Source organism: Propithecus coquereli, unplaced genomic scaffold (assembly GCF_000956105.1).
Source record: "Propithecus coquereli isolate 6110/MARCELLA unplaced genomic scaffold, Pcoq_1.0 Scaffold34, whole genome shotgun sequence".
NCBI lineage: Eukaryota > Metazoa > Chordata > Mammalia > Primates > Indriidae > Propithecus > Propithecus coquereli.
Genome location: NW_012149063.1, coordinates 11,554,725 through 11,574,625, shown reverse-complemented (window position 1 = coordinate 11,574,625; position 19,901 = coordinate 11,554,725). Strand labels below are relative to the sequence as shown.

Sequence of the window (19,901 nt, the reverse complement as noted above, 5' to 3'; positions counted from 1 at the left end):
GATGTGAAGCAGAAACAAAATTAAAAAGAGATAAAAAGCTATTTCTTACACTTCTTGATTCCTCTGGTGTCACTGGCCTATGGCCATCTTAACATGGTGCCAGACAGATAATGGAAAAACACTACAGTTATTTATGAGCAAACATTAGCATCAGAGAGAAGTAACGAGATTTTTTTTCAACTTTCCCTAATGTGATAGAAAATATGGAGTGATAATATTTTCACTGTGGAGAAATAAGTAAGTCTTTTCCAGGCTGCCTCAGTGAAAAAAAATTCTGTCATTTTTCCATTTCATGAAAGAGACTGTGAAGTCACAACAACAGATCCAAATTTTCTATCGCTAATGATACCTGGCGGTAAAAATAAGTTAGAGGATTTTTTTCCCCATTGAACTATTGAAAATATCTAATTTTGAGCTTTGTATTAAGAGTTCTTGAAACCAAATAATACTCTTAGTAAAAAAGCCAGACTTATTATTCCATATATGTTATGGTTATTTAGTTAAGAATCTAAAAATAACATTGGTTTAAATTGCCAGATAAGGGCCAGGGAAGGTCAGGGCCAACTATATAATTTGTGGAGCACAGGGCAAAATGAAAATGTGGGGCCCTTGTTCAAAAAACAGGAACAAGCTTTTTCTTGACTCATCATGATGTTTTTAATTTGCTATTTAATGTCTGGCTCCTTCAGGCACAGGGCTATGTGTGAGGTGAGCACAGACTCTCACAGGTGCCCAGCCTTGCCCAGGACTCAGTGCACCGGGTGTCGGCCTGACCCACCCCATCCATTGCAGGTGACAGCGGTCACTGAGCCATTGAGTGGGGTGGAGGAGCAGACAGTGCAGCAGAATCTACGCCCTGGAGGCAGGACCACATGTGCGATGAGGCTCCAATTGCCCAGCACTTACTTCATTGTCCTATTGGACACAAAATTACAAAACACAAATTCAAAGATAAAATTATTAAGAATTTTAAGACAGGGACAGGTAGAGCATTAGACCTCAGGTGGCATTCCTTTCTGAAAATGGAGCCCTGGGATGCAGCCAGCCTTGTTGGTAACAACCCTCTTAGGCGAATGAACGTCCTCACTGAGATCAAAGAGGTTTGATGACGATTCAGAGGCCTGCAATGACTAGGACATTCTGCATTTTTTAACACGTCAATACTACTGGCGTCTCTGAACATCTAGGCTGGAATTCACACTTGCATTCTAGTTTTAGAGGCAGCTCTGATCTGAAACTGATATATAGGCAGTGGTTTTCTGATTGGACAGTGGTAAAAGTAATTGGGTAAATCAGACTGAGAAGTTGAAGAAAGAATTAGTACTGAAGAATGGGGCCGTTGTAATCCAGAATTCATTCCCCTGTTTGGCAGCTCCTTGCTATGGGCTCTGTGTTGTCTTTCAAGGCAGAAATCCCTGTTTTGTTTTGTTTTTTCTCTTTTATTCGGGATGTTTTTTGAATATAGAAAAAAACATTATGTTGTGAAAAAGCATTGAACCAGTAATCAAAAGGCCTGTTGTTTTAGCTCTAATTATGCCACAAACTAATGCAATTTGGCTAACAACTGAAGATCTTCCTGCTATACAAAAAACTGTGTAAACTTACCTTGAATCCCCAATTCCATGGACTGTGGAAACCCAACAGATGTTTGCTTTTTCGTGGTCCCTTGTGTCACCAGCTCCTTGGAATACACCAGCTAACTGTTTCTGCTGAAGCTAACCTGGATTTGGAATCACATCCCTTTCCAGGCTCCCACTGATAATTCATGCCCAGCCAGCATTTTCCAGTCCACTGATGAAGTATGGGGGGGTGGGGGTCACAACAGTTTGGGTCTCTTGAGCTACCTCTCTTCTCCCTTCATCCCTGTTCTAGTCAAGATCACAACTCCAAGGAGAATGCCTTCTTAGGTGAGGCAATTCAGCACCCCTGAACGCATGCTCAAATTTGCATACCTAAATCCATCCAGGAGCTCAGCCAGAAAAGGGTTTTCGATTTAACAGGATTCATCTTCATTAGAAGTCACTTGCGGTCCTAGATTCTGTCTTGTTGTCCTTTGATGCCAGTGTTTTGGGCTGTGGACTAGCCACTTAAGTCTTCTGGACTTCAGGCTTCTTATCTGTAAAATGAGGGCATGGCATAGATCAAAGCTTCCTATCTGTCGTGGATCTTACCATAATGTGCCATGGGATCATGGGACCATTCTGCCTCCCTGCATGTGGGTCTAAAAACGTGAGGTCTCAAATAAAAAGTTCTTTCGGCTTCACCTGGGCCTCTAGCCATAACCTCTTAATGTCCATGTCTCATACTCTCCCCCACCCACCACTATCAGCCCAGCCACCCAGCCCCAAGAAATTTTAATAGTAGCATTGTCTTCCAGATATAATTGATTCTAGTGCTATTAGTATAAAAAAAGGAAAAAAATTATCAGGGAGTTCAAAGTCTATTTCAGATTTGCCGACGAAAGACTTTTAAAAATAATAAAAATGTTAATTCCATCTTGCAAATGGATAGATCTAAATTCAACCAATTTACTAGTTATTATGCTGTCAGGGTAGGCACAACATTAACCTGAGGCGGAAAACTGTTGGATCCAAGTTAGTGTTAATGTGAGCTTTCGAAGGATGAGGACATTAGTAGTTCAATAAGCCAATAATATTTAATATTTAATGTTCCTTCCAATCCTTTTCCTATGTACAGTGTTCCACAACTTGTTCTAATTATAAAGAAGAATGCTGAGGAAGTGGTATTGGGAGGGTGTAAGATTCAGCGCTGGGTCCACTTTGATTTGGGCACGGCATTTAGCCTCTCTGGGTAACAAAAGTTACTTTCACACACCTAAAAAGGAAATTTGGGGGAGAAATGAAACGATGTATGGAAGTGTATGCTGCTTTTCAAAGAAAGAGTGGCATAATTATTATGTTAATGATGAACATATCAGAGTAATTTGATACATTAAATGTTTTTTTAATAGAAAAGCCGTTTTCTCCCTTCCATTGAAAATCATCTCAAACCCTAGTAATTTAGACTAAAGGGAAAAATTCTGAAAACACAGAATTTTTATGAGTGTTTCAATGTTGGTAATATTTATACCCTGGAGATCGTATTTTCCCTTCAGCAATGTACTGAATCTCAGTGGAGTGTCCCGAGAAAAAATGTTTCCCAGTTTTCAGTGATGAAAACATCATGTGGAAAAAACTTTAACTCCCAAAGGCTCCTAGATTCCCAAACCATATTCAAATTATTTTTAATGAGAAAGAAGGCATTTGGGAAAGAGAAGAAAAAGTAGATGTAAGCCAGGTAAAGAAGATATGCCGGTGGCCACTATTGACATTACCCCCTCCGTGAGACGCAAAGTGGTTAAAGGAGGAACAGAGGAGTTGGAAATACCTTAGGGATATTCCTAAGAACATTCTTCTCCTCAACATCTGTTTTTCCACTGCATCTCTATTGTCCAAAGGAATTATGACTATAGAAACCAAGAAGACCTCCTGGGCACTGGCTCCTGTATTTGCAGATACGTGGTGTTAGCATTCAGTGAACCATGACCCTTTAGAGTACAAAACAGTGAAAAATTTCACCTTGAATTTGACTCTCATAAACCTATTGGTTTCCTGATTCTGACTAAATCTCTGACCCAATAAATGCTTATTTTTGTCCTATTTCTGCTTTCTGAGCAGAAATGAATGCACCATAGTCAGAATGTATTAGTAACAAAACTCAGTCTTATTAAAATTTACCTTAAGTAAGAGATAGTGAGGTTTTCTGCTGTTAATCTGAAGTATTTACTAAAAATGCATTTTTAAAATGCTTTTTATTACGGTAAAATATATATAACATAAAACTTGCCATTTTAATCATTTTCAAATATACAATTCAGTAGGATTAACTACATTCACAATGTTGTGCAACCATTACCACTATCTATTTCCAAAACTGTCTCATTACTCCAAACAGAAACTGTGTATCCATTTAGCAATACCTCCAATTATTACCTCCACTGGTAACCTCTAAACCACTTTCTATCTCCATGAATTGACTATTCAGGGTACCTACTATAAATGGAATGACACACAATAATTATCCTTTTGTGTCTGGCTTCTTTCACTTAGCATGTGATGTTTTCAAGGTTCACCCATATTGTAGCATGTATCAGAACTTGATTACTTTTTGAATAAAGAATAATAATCCATTGTAATGATATGCTCAATTTTGTTTACCCATTCATCTGTTGATGGACACTTGGGTTGTTTCCACTTTTTGGCTCTTCTGAGTAATGCTACAATAAACATCCATGCAGAAGTATCTGTTTGAATATCTGATTTCAGTTCTCTTGGATATATATCTAAGAGTGAAATTGCTGGATCATATGATATTTCTATATTGAACTTTTCGAGGAAGCACCAAAATGTTTTCTACAGCAGTTGTATCATTTTACTTTTTCATCAGCAATATATACTTGTTCCAATTTCTCTACTTTTTATTTTCTATTTGTTCTTTTTTAAAATTGTAGTCATCCTACTAGGTGTGAATTGGTGTCTGGTTGTGGTTTTCATTTGTATTTTTCTAAAAATGGATTATGTTGTGTATCTTTTCATGAGCTTATATCTTCTTTGGTAAAATGTCTATCCAAGTTGTCCACTTTTAAAGCAAGTTATGTTTTTTGTTGTTGTTGAGTTGTAAGAGTTCTTTATATATTCTGGGTATTAATCCCTTATCAGATACATAATTTGCCAATGTTTTCTGCCATTCTGTAGATTGCTTTTCACTTTCTTGATAATGTCCTTTAAGAATGTATTTTGAAGCTGTGTGACTTGAATTGCACATATTTACATAATAGAGAAAATTTTATAGTATATGTGTTGTGAATGTGATGGAACCCTTTTAGACAGTGTTAGAAGATGACCAACCTATTTTGCATTATTAGTGTCATAGCAGAGGTTTACTCTAAATGTTTGCTTCAAATAGGAGATTCATTTTCTTTCTTTCCCCGTGCTCATGTAGACCCATGATTAGGGAATTCTACCCTCAGAAGTGTTGGGGAAGAGGCTTCCACCCAACTCCTCTCCTCACTTTCTCTTCCGCACAGAAGTGAGAAGGACTGTGTTACCTGATTGTTGAGGCTGGGGAAGGAGTGACCACCATGGGGAAGCCACCTCAAGGGCCCTTTCCATAGACTCACCTGCCATGGGCTACAGGGTCTCCTCTTTCTCTACTACTGCTGACCTGAGTGGACGTCCCTGCGTGGTAGAGGCAGGCCAGTCCCACCTGGGGCTGCTGGATATGCATCTGTGTCTCAGATACACCTCTGTCCACAGGCAGGTCCCATGGGCTAGAGTTTAGGGAGGAAAAGTAGAAATGCAAATCAGCCCTGTCCTCCAGTCCAGCTTTACCAGTAATAAAGGCAGGTATGTTGATCCCTCTCTGACCCTGATGTCTATTTCTCAATCAATTCAGAGCCCTGAAGGGAGATGGGTAGGATCAATGGGCACCTTCCAAGTTCTAACACATAGTTGATTTGTGGTTCCAAAGGATCTGTGTTTTAGTGTCCTATATGTGTAAAGCATGTGCCTTATTTTTCATTCTGAAGAAGGCAACTGCAATGAGGTAGGAACAATGCAGGAGTTCAGGGGGAGTGGGAATTAGTAGACAGTTTAATTTCTCTTTTAGGCTTTTGAAATGGCAGACTTTTTCCACTAAAAAATGAAAATAATATTCTCATGACTATGAAACAGCAAAACTTCTTGGTAGTTTTCCCTGCCTCACTTGGCACTTGCCTACCTTACAGGGTGTCTCCTTTCCCAGACGTTCAATTCCAGGGAATAGTAGGGAGTCATGGGGTGATCCAAGGGACTCAAATTCAAATAGCATTCTTTAGATTTGGAAAATACCAGGGACAATCCTGTAAAATATTATATTTATAAGGGAAGTGAGAGATGTTGGTTAAGAGAGTCTATGAAGTCCATAACAACAGGCTTCTTAGTCACAGAGTCAAGGCACATATTATTGCAAGTATCAAATCATCTGTTGCCAGTTCGGGCTAAGCAGGACTTTAGAGTATGACCATAACCAGTGAAATGTTGATGCAAGTTGATTTATTAGAGGGACAGGAATTCTAGAAGGAGAAAATCTGTAGGCACAGAGACCGAAGAGTAAAAAAGCTTTGGAAAGGACACTTTTTATCTCAGCCCTGTCCTGGCTCAGCAATCAAGGTTGACTCCTCAGCAGAAGCGGAAGGGCCTTTGGAGAAAATGAGGCACATAGTATATTGCTTTGTAGCTGGGACACCAGTAACACAGAGTGGGCAAGAAAGAGAGGCATCCTGCACATTTCTTCAAGGCACAGAGCATGGCTTGGTTATAGCAAAGGCTGACAACTTTTTTTTAAAAAGATACAGTTCACAGGAAGATTGTGGTAGACTAAAGACGGCTGTTAATTGTTTGGCACTTCTCCCACTGAGCAGTGGCATCTGTGTCACTCCCTTAAAATTGGATACTCCGTGATTGCTTTGACCTGTAGAATATGGCATAGAGGATGCTGTGTCAATTTCCATGCCCTGGCCTCAGGGCACCGGCTGCTTCTACTTCCTGCAATTTGGAACTGCGGTCTTGGAACCTACTCAATTTGTGAGAAAGTCAAGCAGCACTGTAGAGAAGCCCATGTGGAGAACCGTGGCTCCCAGGAAACAGTTCTGGCTGAGATCCCTGCTGACAGCCAACCACCTTTCCAGCCATGTGAGGGAGCTGCCGTGGAGGTAGATTCTCCAGCACCAGTTGAGCTTCCTAGCTGACCTGTGTGAAGCACAGACAAGCCTTCTCCACGGAGCCCTGCCCAAATCAAGAATGATGAGCAAAATAAATGATTATTGTTTTAGGCCACGAGAATTCACGGTGGTTTGTTACACGGCAATAGCTAACTGGAACAGCAGGCGGTAGCAATGGGGGCAGCCCCTAGGAACTCATGAAGGAAAAGGCACAGGCAGAAGAAGACAAGAGTTTTCATGGGGGGATGGTGGAGATGTGCAGCCGAGTTTCTCTAAAATGAAGGACGGCACGATAGTACTAATGACAGGTGAAAAGAAAATTCTGCGGTTTGCAAGTGATTTACATTTTGAAACATGAATGACAGAAGATTCAAAGGTATATCTATTATAATTTTAGACCGTTTGTTTGACTTGCATTTTGATAGCTTCTGGGTCAGGAGGAAAATGTTCGTAGTTATAATTCAGCACACAGGGACATGCACAAAATATTAAGGGTGTGTTGTAGAAGGAATGACTCATTCTGCAAGGAAACCAGGGGAAACTTGACAGAAAAAGTGGTATTTGAGCTGTTCTGGAAATGGATATGAATTTTCCAGACACCATAGACTAATTTAAAGAACAAATAATGGGTGGGGAGAAAAAGATTTGCAATTTACATGACAGTCTGTGGGTTAAAATCCTTCATATTGATAAGAAATACAAACAAACCAATAAAATCAATAGAAAATAGACAATTCACAAAAGAGGTAAATCTCCAATAAGCATGTAGAAAGGCGATCAACATCAGTAATGGCTTGAGAAGTGAAATTGTAATAATATAAAAAATATGCCATTATTTGCCTAATATGCCATTAAGAATTCAAAATACTGATAACATCAAATATGGTGAGAATGTGAGGAAAGGCTGTTGGTGAGACTCTGGATTGACACAATCGTTTGGAAACTGAAAGCACTAAAATGTAAAATGCTCATGTCCTGTGATCCAGCAGCTCCCCTCTGGGAATCCATCCCCGGAAATGAAAACACTAGTAGGGATATCAGTATAAAGATGTTTTTTGCTCTGATATTGAGCATCTTTTCATATGTTTTTAATAGAATAGCCTAACTGGAAACAAAACAATATCCAATAATAAGAGAATAAATGTGTAAGTTGATAATGCTTTTTTCATACTATGGAATATTATACTGAGCCCCGGGCTTCTTGTTTGTGCCATGGATAAAGTCTTAGGTATTTAAGCCAGTGTCGGTTGGGCTTTATGTTATTTGTCACCAAATACACTCCTGTTTGATACCTGGATCACAGGCCAGGATCACAACTAGCATTTTTGAGATCACAGGCCTATAGTTTCCAAGCTAATAATTGTTTATTTAGAAAATAGTCCTTCTTTAAAATATTTACTATAAATCTACAACCAAAGTTGTTTCATGGAAAGTAGAACCCATAGTCCTTATTAGTAATGACAGAAAGGCTTTAGGTCTGAGTTTTGGACTGACAAGGCAGAACTCTGACAGTTTAAGAAATGTAAATAAGTGGTGGCAGAGACAAGATGTCGCACAGAATCCACACACCCCCCCCCCCGACTCCCGACCTTCAATACTACTGAGTTAGATTACATGTTAGGATAAAAATATACCATTGAATTCTGTCCAGAAGGTAACAGATCTTTCTACTCTAGGAAAGACACATGTTCATCCCTCAATATCTGTGGGGAATTGGTTTCAGGACCCCCGAGGATATGAAAACGTGTGGATTCTCAAGTCCCTTGCGTAAAATGCTGTAGTATTTGCATATAACCTACGCATGTCCTTCTCTATACTTCCTCTTTACTATTATATAAATAATCTCTAGATTACTTATAATACCTTATACAATGTAAATGCTGTGTGAATAGTTGTTATGCTATACCGTTTTTTATTTGCATTATTTTTATTGTTATATTGTTATTTTTTATTATTCTTTTTTTCTGAATATTTTCAATCCTTGATTTGTTGAATCCATGGATGTGGACCTTGTGGATACGGAGGACCAACTGTCCATATGTATTGTACTTAGCCTAGAGTGGGGGATTTGTTTTCTTTTTTGTCTGTTTGTTTTAAGTCTGCTATGGCTCCTGCCTGATTAGCCTTAGCCAAAATGCATTTTTTTCTAAACTATAGACTTTGTCTTAGATATATAATAATGTATAAATGTGTAAAACACTAGAAGTTTTCAAATGACATGGCTAGATCATTCTCATGATAAGTTCATCTAGCTCTTAGTCTTCAGGAAAATAAAGCAAACTTATGAGTGTGATTAGGCCTGTCCTCCAATTTACCCATATTCCGCATTCTCCATTTCCTTCCTGCCACATATTTGAAGCTCAGACACTTGAGTGAGATCAGAATTTTTGTCTTTCTACTGGTTCCAGTTCCAGGCAAAAGGGAATGCACGCCCTCCAACCTGTCTCCACTAACTGTAGCTATGAACTTTAGGTGGAATGTGTGTGCGACGAGGATGCTGAAGTAAGGGCTAGCAGGTAGATTAGGGCAAGAGATCAGAATTCCAAATACCACCAAATCAGCAGCGTTTTCATTTGTCCCCCGTCCAGTATTTCCCAAGTCAGATTCAAAAGCTGATTGACACCCTGATGTATGTACCAGGTGTGGACAGAGAAAGCTCTTGGAAAGCCCTTTCTTTCAATTCTGAGCAGTAGGAAGGAGGACTTCCAAGGTCAAAGAAGAAGAGGACGATCCCCAACTTTTGTTTTTTGCTTTTTGTGTTTCTGTTGTCTCTGTCCCGTCCCAGGCCATCAAGAATGGCACTGTGGTAGTGAAATTGGAGGCAGCAGGCAGATGCCTAAACTTCTGAGAGATGGGAAACCACTCGGACCAGAGGAGCGATGGTCCCAGAGCTTGGGAGGAATTCCCATCACTTTTTCCTCCTGTCCTCCCTGCTGCTTAGCCCTGTAGACGCAGTGGTGGGAAGCGCACAGCAGAGTGAGGAACCTAAAGCCCCGGCTCTCAGGCTGGAGGACCAGTAAAGGGGGCTCCCATGGCACAAATTTCAGGCCCTGAGTAAAACCAGGGAAGTGAGAAGACAGGGAAGGTGAAAGCAATCTCACCTTTTGGCTCCATAACTCGTATAGATGACTCTCTGATTTTCTTAAAATTACTCTGTCAGTTGACAGGGAACTCTGAAGAACCACAAGCTCTCAAATTCGATTTCATAAAACATATTTTTCACTTTAGGGTCCAATTCAAAGCCCATCCCAAGTTTTTCCATAATTGGAACTAGAGAAATCCAAACCACTCAAGGCTATTGCTGACTGTTCTGAGTGCCTGAGATTCTTTGGTTCAGTGATCCCATAGGCTATTAAACTTTTATTAATGTCTTGAAAAGAAAGCACTTTGCTAATGTGTTACACTTCTTAGAGCAGCAATAAATAGAAATATGTAATGTAAACCACAAGTGTAAGACATATATGTAATTTAAAATTTTTTGGTAGCCTACATATAAATTTTAGAGCATTAAAATGTTTATATTAGAAAAGCATAAATATCTCAAATGGATGATCTAAGCTTTTCCCTTGAGAAACTAGAAAAAAATAAGAGCAAATTAAAACCCAAAAAAGCAGAATGAAGGAAAAAAATAAAGATAAGAGAAAGAATAAATGAAATCAAAAATAGAAAAATAATAGAGAAAATCAAATAAACCAAAAATCAATAAACCAAAATCTTGTTCTCTGAAAGGGTCAATAAAATTGATATGACATTAACCAGACTGAAAAATGGAAAAAAAAAAAAAAGAGTGCAGATAAAAATGACCAGTATTAGGCATGAAAGATGCACATCACTATAAACCCCACCGTATTAGAAGTACAATAAGGGAATTCTATGAACAACTCGATGCACATAAATCTAACAACTTAGATGAAATGAACCAATTCCTTGAAAGCCATAAATTACCAGAGCTACTCAGGAAGAAAAGTAAAAAGAAACAAGGAAAAGTAATTTAATAATATGCTTAATTTACCCCAGTACATAAAAGTATTATTGCTTAGTATGTAATCTTTATAAAAGTTATTAATGAGCTATTTTAATCTTTTTTGAGTACTAAGACTTCAAAGTCCAGTATACTTTTTATACTTATAGCATGTCACAATTGGAATGAGTCACATTTCAAGTGGCTAGTGGCTCTCCATATTGGACAGTGCAGATTTAGAGAATAAATAAGACTAAATCTTCTGGGAAAGAAAATAATTTGTTTATTTTTGTAGCTCAGGAGAAACCTACTTATCACAAAGCCAATGTACACAGAGCCTGACAAAGAAAACTGTGAGATGAGATTTCTTTCAGGGATAAGAAATGAAAGAAAACCAGGCCAAATTACTTTTAACAGCAAATTTTTGAAGGCAATTAATAAAGCATTATTATTAGACATTGTCATAGGAATAGGAATATCTTTCCTAGTGTAATATAGTTTTTAAAAATGTACATGTATAAATGTATTTGTGCATGCGTCTGTTAACTATTGCATTGATTTTACTTGAAAAAGTAATTTCTTGAAAACAAGTGAATTACATAAGCATTTTGAAATGATGAAAAGCAAACCTTGTATTAATCCAGCCTGAAAGGCTGACGGTAGAAAGCAGTAATTAAATGGTGAATTGTCTGGATACAAATTCTGGAAGCATTATTGTACATTTCATTAATAATTTTATATGTAATTCATTTGTTGTTCATTGTTCATCCATTGCTCAAATATTGCTCAGTGGAATTTTTATGGTTATGTTGCTTAATAATGATAATAGCATGGGAAGCCAAATGCAATTCGTATTCTAAAAATAGCTGAAAGGATTCTGTTAATGGGCCTCGGTTAATTTTACTTAATGTTGGTTAACAGATCATTAAGGATTGTATATTTTGTTACTTGAGAGATGAATATATAATACAAACCAAGAGTCTACTTTCCATTAGCATAATTGGAAAAATGAACTAACTTAAGAATTTGGGGGGATATTGCTTAATTTACTTATAAATATTTCACACATGACTAGTTTTCATTTATGGTTGTATTAATACATGATGGCCTAAGTTCTGAATAATAAACAAAAGGAGACTTGTAAATATTATTGAAAAAAGATGGTATCTAATCACTTGAATGTTCCATCAATTTTCATTGCCATTTTAAGTTTCGTGCTTGGAGAAGAGAGAATCAGGGCTGGATATTACATGTATAAAAAGATTTAAATCGTTGGTAAAACTTGCTTTCCAGGACTAAACCAGCTACCAGGAAACAGTGTTAGATAATTAATTAAGATTAGGAAGACAAAGAATTATAAATTCTGTATTTTCTTTTTCTTCCAAGAATGAAAAAATCTTTCTGTATTATCTAAGACTTACAACTGGCCTGCAAAACGTTAGTTAAACTCAAGGATACCAAACAACATTTTCAATTCTGAAATTCCCATCTTGACCAATTCATTAGTCATGAGAGAAGTCCTTTTGGTAGACCAGGTTTATACTTCTATAAAAAAACCCAGCTAAACTTGCAAACAAGATTCTGCCATAGTTACCAGAATTTTCATGATTAATTTGTAAACCCAGCATATACCTGTAGGACACTCTCTGAGTACACAGCTCAGAATTGGTGCATAAAGGGATGTGGACATGAAACATTACAAAATAAAGTTTTTACCCCTTGAAAAGCTTATAGAAGTAATAAGGGTTACTATCTATTGACCATTTGCTATGTACCAGCCATCATACTAGATCTACTAGCAGTAGATATTTAATCCCCAAATCAACCTTGTGAGGTAGGAAACGTTTACATCTAACAGATGATTAAACAGGTTCCAAAGTGGCTATGCCCGAATCCCACAATGGCTTATGCCACAATAAGTCACTGCCTCTCTAATTTATTTAAGGAAGTATTATAAATATTTAAAATATAGCCGTTGCAAGATAACGTATGAAAGACTATATACAAAGTGCTGGATCTCAAAATAAGTCATGGGTAAAGATTGGAAGTGAGAATCACCTTCCAGATTAGAGGACAGGGTTAGCAAAGCTGTTGGGACAAGTATAAGCAAGACACGCGTAGGGCCCATGAAGAGCCCTGTCAGGGAGTATCAAGTGACGAGGCTAGACCGGTATGGGGAATAAGGGCTGGGGCTGAAAGGCAGTACACACTGGGCTACACAGTTAGATTTGATAGTGGCCAAGAGTGGGTTCTGAAAGCAAGGGCTAGATTTGATGAAATAGAGTTCTATGTAGGTTACCTTTATAACTGTAAGCAGGGTTAGCTTGAATGGGAAATTTTTGGAGTTGAAAGATGTACATGGAGGCTATTTAATAGACATTGGAATTTAGACTAGGATTCTGAATGAGAGAGTAAAAATGATCAAATTTAAAAGTCTTTATTATAGCAGTTGGCACAGCATATGTACATAATAGAAACATATTTTTGATGAATTAATGATTATGAAGCAGATATTTTAGATTCAATTTATTTTACATAGAAAGCAAGGAAAAGGTCAAAGATAATACCAAACCTTAAAGCCCGTAGGATAAAAAAAACAGATATCCCACTGGTATTATGTAATTTTCAAAGGGGCACCATTTTGGATCAGAATGCCCTTTATATTTGGCAGATTGGAGGTCACTGATATCATTTTCTAGAGTAGCGTTAGGGAACCAATGATGCTGGACACCAAGTTGCAGCTGTTTAATAACAAATGTGAAGGGAACAATCAGCAATAGCCAGAGTACGCCATTCTTCCAAGAACTCTGAAGCAAGAGGGTGATGCTGATGGGGAAGTTTCGTTAGTATGGGAGAGCAGTCCTTGCTTAAGAGGTGTAGTGTGAGTATTAAGGAAGAGTTTGCTATGAATAGTTCCATGAGATACAGTTGTGAAGTTTGGAAGGAAGGGAAGCAGTGAAAATTACAAAGCAGAAGGATGTTACTCAGATGACCAAGGGCTGGAGAAATGTCAGGTAAGGTGGAGCTTTCCAGCCTTGAGATTCCAAATGGTCATGGTAGAATTGATCTCATGGTTTCCTGGGCAGGAAAGTCTGGGATGGTGACTTCCTGCTCCAGTGTTCTCAGTCTGATGCCTGTTTCTAGGCAGTTCGGGAAACCAGTGAGAGGGAGTGTGAAAATGAACAATCTCCACAAGGAGATTGTGTTAGGAGGAGGAAAGCCTATGTAGGTGGCTCTCAACCTGGCTGGCATCAGAATCACCGGGGGGTTAAAAAAGAAGACACAGGATTCACAAACCCAAAGAGTCAAGGGAAGGCCAGGATGCCTGCATGTTTTTAAAAGTTTTTGCAGTAATTTTGACACACGATAAGGAGTAAGAAGCTCTGGCCAAAGCCTGAAGAAATATCTCCATTAAACAACCACATTTAAGTGCCATCAATGGAATTGAAAAAGGGACAAATGCAAAGTTAGAGGTAAAAATATTCAGAGTCCCACCACAAAAGTTTGGGGAAAGGAAACTTCAAGAAGACATATCTAATAGTTGGAAAGAGCAATGTGTTTGAGGAAGCTACCATCAGATTTGACAGTGAGGAAATTATTATTGCTCTCTAAAACCTTTCTGGAATGCTCCCCACTTATGCTACTGACCATGTAGCACCTTCATTAACTGACAGCGAACCTACCTCTACTATAGTATGTGTTTCGTGAAAGACCTAAGTTTCATTTTCATCTTCTTTGTTGGACTGTGAAAGTATTTGTATTCCTAGGGCCTAGCACTGTGCTTGGATAGTATGTTCAATAAGTGTTTGTGGAATGAATGAATAAATGAGGGAATGAATGAATGAATACATGTGACATGTGTCCATTACATAATCACAGGAGCAATTAATCTCTGTGTAATAGCAAAAGAAACATACCAGAAAAGGAATGTGGGTAAAGAAATGAAATGGCAGTGATTTAAATGGTATTCACATACCTTACTCTTCGTGCTCACAATAGTTCTGAGGGTTTTAAGACAACTCAATTATTAATGTATAGAACATTTGGGCTCCAAAGAGAACATGGTGGAACTGATAAATTATTGATACTATTAGTTTTTCTGATTTGTGTCATTATTCTTCTTTTAACTGAGCCACAGGATGAGTTTCCAAGTCAATTATTGATGGCCTCATTTTAGAATGCTTCATCGGCCTCCTAAGCTCGGATCCCACTTTAGTTAGGCCCATCTTTCTCCCCGTTCTTCCTCTGGGCTCCCCAACCAGCAACTCATTAGACATAGTAGCATCACATGAATGCAGTACTTAGACAAGTGTGGCCTGTATAATGTGGTTTATGAAGTATTTACGTCAGCATCACCTTGGGTACCTGTTAAAGGGCAGCTCTTCAGACCCTGTGAGATAAGGCTCTCTATGGGTAGAGCAAGGCCATCTGCCACTTCTCACCTGCAGCTCTAAGGCTCTTCCTCATCATTTAGCATCATTTTAGCATTGGTTTACTTACATTTTTACATATGTATACATTTTTCATAAGATTATATGTTTGCCTCTGGGCGGAGATTGTGTTGGTGCATATTTAGTTATTATCTGGATAATTTTTGTCTAAATTAGTTGTAAGAGTTTTGGAGCCCAAATCATGATGTATGTGTAAACATAATAGAATGGGCTTTTAAGTGCTTGCTATGTGCTAACCACTTATCCAAATTTCATATTTAATTTCTTTTCTTAAAACATTTCTTTAGAGATGGAGTCCTGCTATGTTGCCCAGGCTGAATTTGAACTCCTGAGCTCAAGCAATCCTCTAGCCTCAGCCTCCTAAGTAGCTGGGACTATGGGCATGCACCACTATGCCTAGTTAATTTCAAATATGAGATACATGTAATGTTTTAAGAATATTAATTATTTTAATCCTTAAGGTAACCATATGAGGTAAATTTTGTGAGAGGCAATGCACCTTAGCAGTTGAGCATGTACTATCTGCCTGCCCAGATATGAGTTCCAATGTGGCTGCTCAGTTGTGTAACTCTTGCAAGTTACTTATCCTCTTTGTCTCAGTTTCCTCATCTGTAGAATGGGGGGTAGTAATAGTGCCTACCTCATAAGCTGGGTGGGAGGATTGAATGAGTGGAAACATTTAAAGAATTTAGAACAAGGCTTCACACATAGTAAGTGCTAAACAATTGTTACCTCTTATTATTTTGAATCCCATTTTACAAATGAGGAAGCTAATGCACACGTGAGTTGAGTTCTTTGCCCTGGCCATCCAGCTAGGAAGCAGTGGGGCTGGGGCTCCAACGCCAGTGGCATGCCTTTGTACTCTCCCCATGCCCGGCATGCTGTATGCCCTTCAATCATCAGCCCTACTGTGAGATCTCACTCAGTCGGGAAAGGTAAGATGGTATGCATCACTTCTCAGCTGACTAAAAAGGAACACTCAAGACTTTCTTATCAACATTGCAGCAAATCTCATAGGATTTGCAGGAAGTACATTGCAAGAGCATCAGGATGGCTTTGCTCTCCCAGGCTAGATTCACTGTCTACCGTGTGCCCGCTCTGTGCTTGGCATTGGAAGGCACAGGAAAGAAACATAAAAGGCATTGTTGGCCTCCAGAAATGTATAACGTGTAATGTGTAGAAAGCAAAATGACGCCGGTAGATTCATGAAGCAATTAAATAACAGTGAAATCACAACATCAAGGCACTAGCTGGTTAATTAAGTCCCCAGATGAAAGGCATTGATAGTGAAAGTACCGTAGACAAGTTCAGGGGAAAAGAGAAATTAATTTAGCTGGACCGGTTTCATGAAGAAGGTAGAATTTAAGGTCAATCTTGATATATGGGTTTGTGGGGGCAAGCGGTGTGAGAGAGAAAAGTCGTGCGGACAGGGAAGAGAGTGGACTCCTCAAGTCAGAAACAGCTGTCTCTTTCCTCTACTTTGGCTTCACCCTGTGAACAGACGCTAGTTTAAGACTTGTATTTATTTATCTTTCTGTTTGGTACAAAAACTTCCTAATGTTCTAGCTTTCATCAAGTCTTAGGGAATGTGTCATTCTCTTTGTTGTTATTTTTGTTTTTTTGTTCAAGCACGGTAGAATTCAGGTTCCTCGGTAAAACACACAATGGCATTCTTGATAAGCCTCCAGGATTCTGTTGTTTTAGTCACATAAAAGGCCACAGAATTCTAAGAGAAAAGTAGTGAAATCTAAACAAATCCAAAGGAACAGGCAACTCTCTGAAACCGCAGAAATCACTATTAATGATCTAATCCATGCCCCTGTCGATTATTTCTAATTACATTCACTTCGTTTCACAGAACAGACATGCAAGAGTCATTTATATGCAAATATCCAAGAAGAAAAAATTAAGAAAATACATTTATGAGAAGTAACATTGCAGAGCTTTTTGAAGGCAATTGAAATCTGTTTTAAAATACCATCTTTTATTGGGCCTGTACAAAAGAAATATTTCTTGAACAATTATTTGGCAGTATATTGAGAAGAAAATATCTGATTCTATTTACATTTAATTATAAAGGAACTAAGCTGTAGCTTTGAAAGATAAAGGTTGTTCTGGCATTTCCATTATGAACAGATTTTATGGTCCTTTAATAAATGATTTTGGTTTGAAAAGTGACAAAAAAAAAAAACCCTTATATTTTTAATCAAAATTGACTGAACCTGGCAAAGTCCACAGATTTAATACAATGTCAGAACTTTCCTAAGTTGTTTTCACTAATTTTGTCTTTTTCTGTTATTGCTTATATTACTGACATTTCCTAGTGACAACAAAACCATCTGATACTATAAAAACTTGGTTTTAGCATAGGAACCCCTGAAAGTTAAAGAGTTGATAAGTGAATTCTTAATTAACACATTGACTGCCACACTAGAAAAAAAATGTTTTCCTTGGGGCCACTGTGTTTTATTACAAAAATAGAATGAAAACTTCGAAAACAAAGTGATCCTTTCTAATTTAATGAAAACTGAAATTTATTGACTTCTATTCATTTAATCCACGTTTTTAGAATTTATTTGTCAACATTGATTGTAGTAATAAGAACATCAGAAAGATTTTCACAAACCAACTGCAGGGTTTTGCCCAGGTTTTACTTCGTGAGGCCCTGGGCTCAAAACTATCGTGAGTTAAATACAACTCACATGGCAGTTATTGTGTGAAATGAGGGCTGTGGTCTGCTTTCAGTTAGAAGCTATTTCCATGTAGGACAGCGGTGGCCCTCAAGGTTTTCAGCAGTTCCGTTAGCTACGGCTCCTATTTCAGACTGAAGGCGGACCAGAAATCTAGTTCTGTCATTTGTGTGCCAGTCTGGATTAGGGGCAGCCCGTACAAATAGGGCAGGATAATGACACCATCAAATAGGCATGTGCAATTAGGCCAATTTAAGTGGTGGTGTGTTCCTTTCTCTTTCATCAGAAAAATATTTGAAGCCAGAAACTCGTTGTGCCTGCCTGCTGCATACAGAATGTATACACTCAAAATTAAATTAACTAAGTAGGGTTTACAGAGAAAGCTATAACCTATGTTGACAGTGAAATAAAGGCATAAAATTCTTGCAAAAGGAAGTCTGTAATTTCTAAAGTATTTTCTCTGATATCTTAGAATTATCTTATACTTTGGTTACTATTAATAATGACGATTATGCTAATAGTTACTCACTTTTACGGAAGACTGGACAGTGGCCAAGTGATGTGCTAAGTACTTTACAGGCATCATCTCATTTCATCTTCATAACAATATTATGAGGAAAGTGTGTTATTATGCCTGTTTTCTAGATGAGAAACCTCAGACTCAGTGCTTACATACGATCCCACAGTTACTAAGTGGCAGAGCCTACTGATGGTGTGATTTTGGGTGGCACTTAGAAGGTCCTCTTGCCCTCACATATCCATGCCTTTCCCTTTTGGGCAGTTTCTGATGCCACAAACTCCAAAAATAGAAAATCATTCTTTAAAATTATCAAGAAATTATCATTATTCAAATACAAATAGTGGAACAAGCACTTTTCCATCCCGCTACTTTTGCCTCCAGGACCTACTTTCTTCGTACTCTATCTTCCTTGGCCCTAAAAGCTTTCTGGTCCTTGGTTTATATCAAAGTTGGGTGCTTCCTAAAAGTATAGGGATAATAATATGAATATTTTTAAAGAAATAAACCCATAAGTTAAAATAAATATTCTCTGCTAATAGAGTTGTTGGTATTAGCCAGCATGTGATAGAAGATTTATCATGAACTTCAGGGTTTTCCTCACATCCGTGAAATCACATCACATATTTGCTTATATATTCCATCAACGTTTATGGCTAACTCTAGCTGCCATCAGAAAATGTCAACGCCTGTAGAAATATATAACAAGCACTGCATGTAACTGGGTTGTACCATTGAAATGCTTCATAAAATAGCAGTACGATAATCAGGTCATAATAATGAACATTACATAAATAGGTGGCATACGTGTTGACTTTAGAGACTGCTTTCGTGTACGTTCTCTCATTCTAGCTTGCATAGTAACCTGTTCCTAGGTCAGGGAGCTGAGGCTCAGAGAGGTTAAAGGACTTGATCAGATCTAGTAACTGGCTAAGCTGCGACTCACACTCTGATTAAAATCTAGTTTGTCATGATCCTTCCACTATGTTGTATCCTGTGGCTTTCCTGGCACAACCCAAGCACTGTAGCCTCATCCGGAAGTGCACACCTGATCCCACGAAAAGTGCTGTCACTTCACAGCCAACAGTGGTCTTCAAGGTGGAAGTTTGGCCGAGTGCCAGTATGGAGGAGTCTGGTGTGAAGATCCTTAAGTCCCAGGGGGTGGGGAGGGGGGTTGTGATTGGCCCAGAGGAGCACTGTGACACCCTGGATATGGGAAGTGGGGGCCACATAACTGACAGAAAGAGTAAGGACCAATTTAGGTAAAATGATGCTTTTGGGTTTTAACTCTAAACCTCCTTATATGGCTGAATGGGAGAATAAAACACATGCTTGTATTCGAAACACACAAACCCTTTCTGTGGAACTTTTCGGATTCTAAGTGATAGTTACAACGAGAAAGTCTTTATTGCTAATGAATACGGAATGATATATTTAAACGATCTCCCCATTACTGCGAAATAGACTAAGAGCTATACTGATGTATTTGAGATACATTGTTTCAACTTTTAAAGTCAACATT

At 38.3% G+C, this 19,901-nt stretch overlaps 1 protein-coding gene across 1 annotated transcript in view; it reads left to right on the top strand.

Moving 5' to 3' along the window:
* CCDC141 (coiled-coil domain containing 141) overlaps nucleotides 1–19,901 on the top strand; it is a 164,172-nt gene that overhangs the window by 2,590 nt on the left and 141,681 nt on the right. The window lies entirely within an intron of this gene.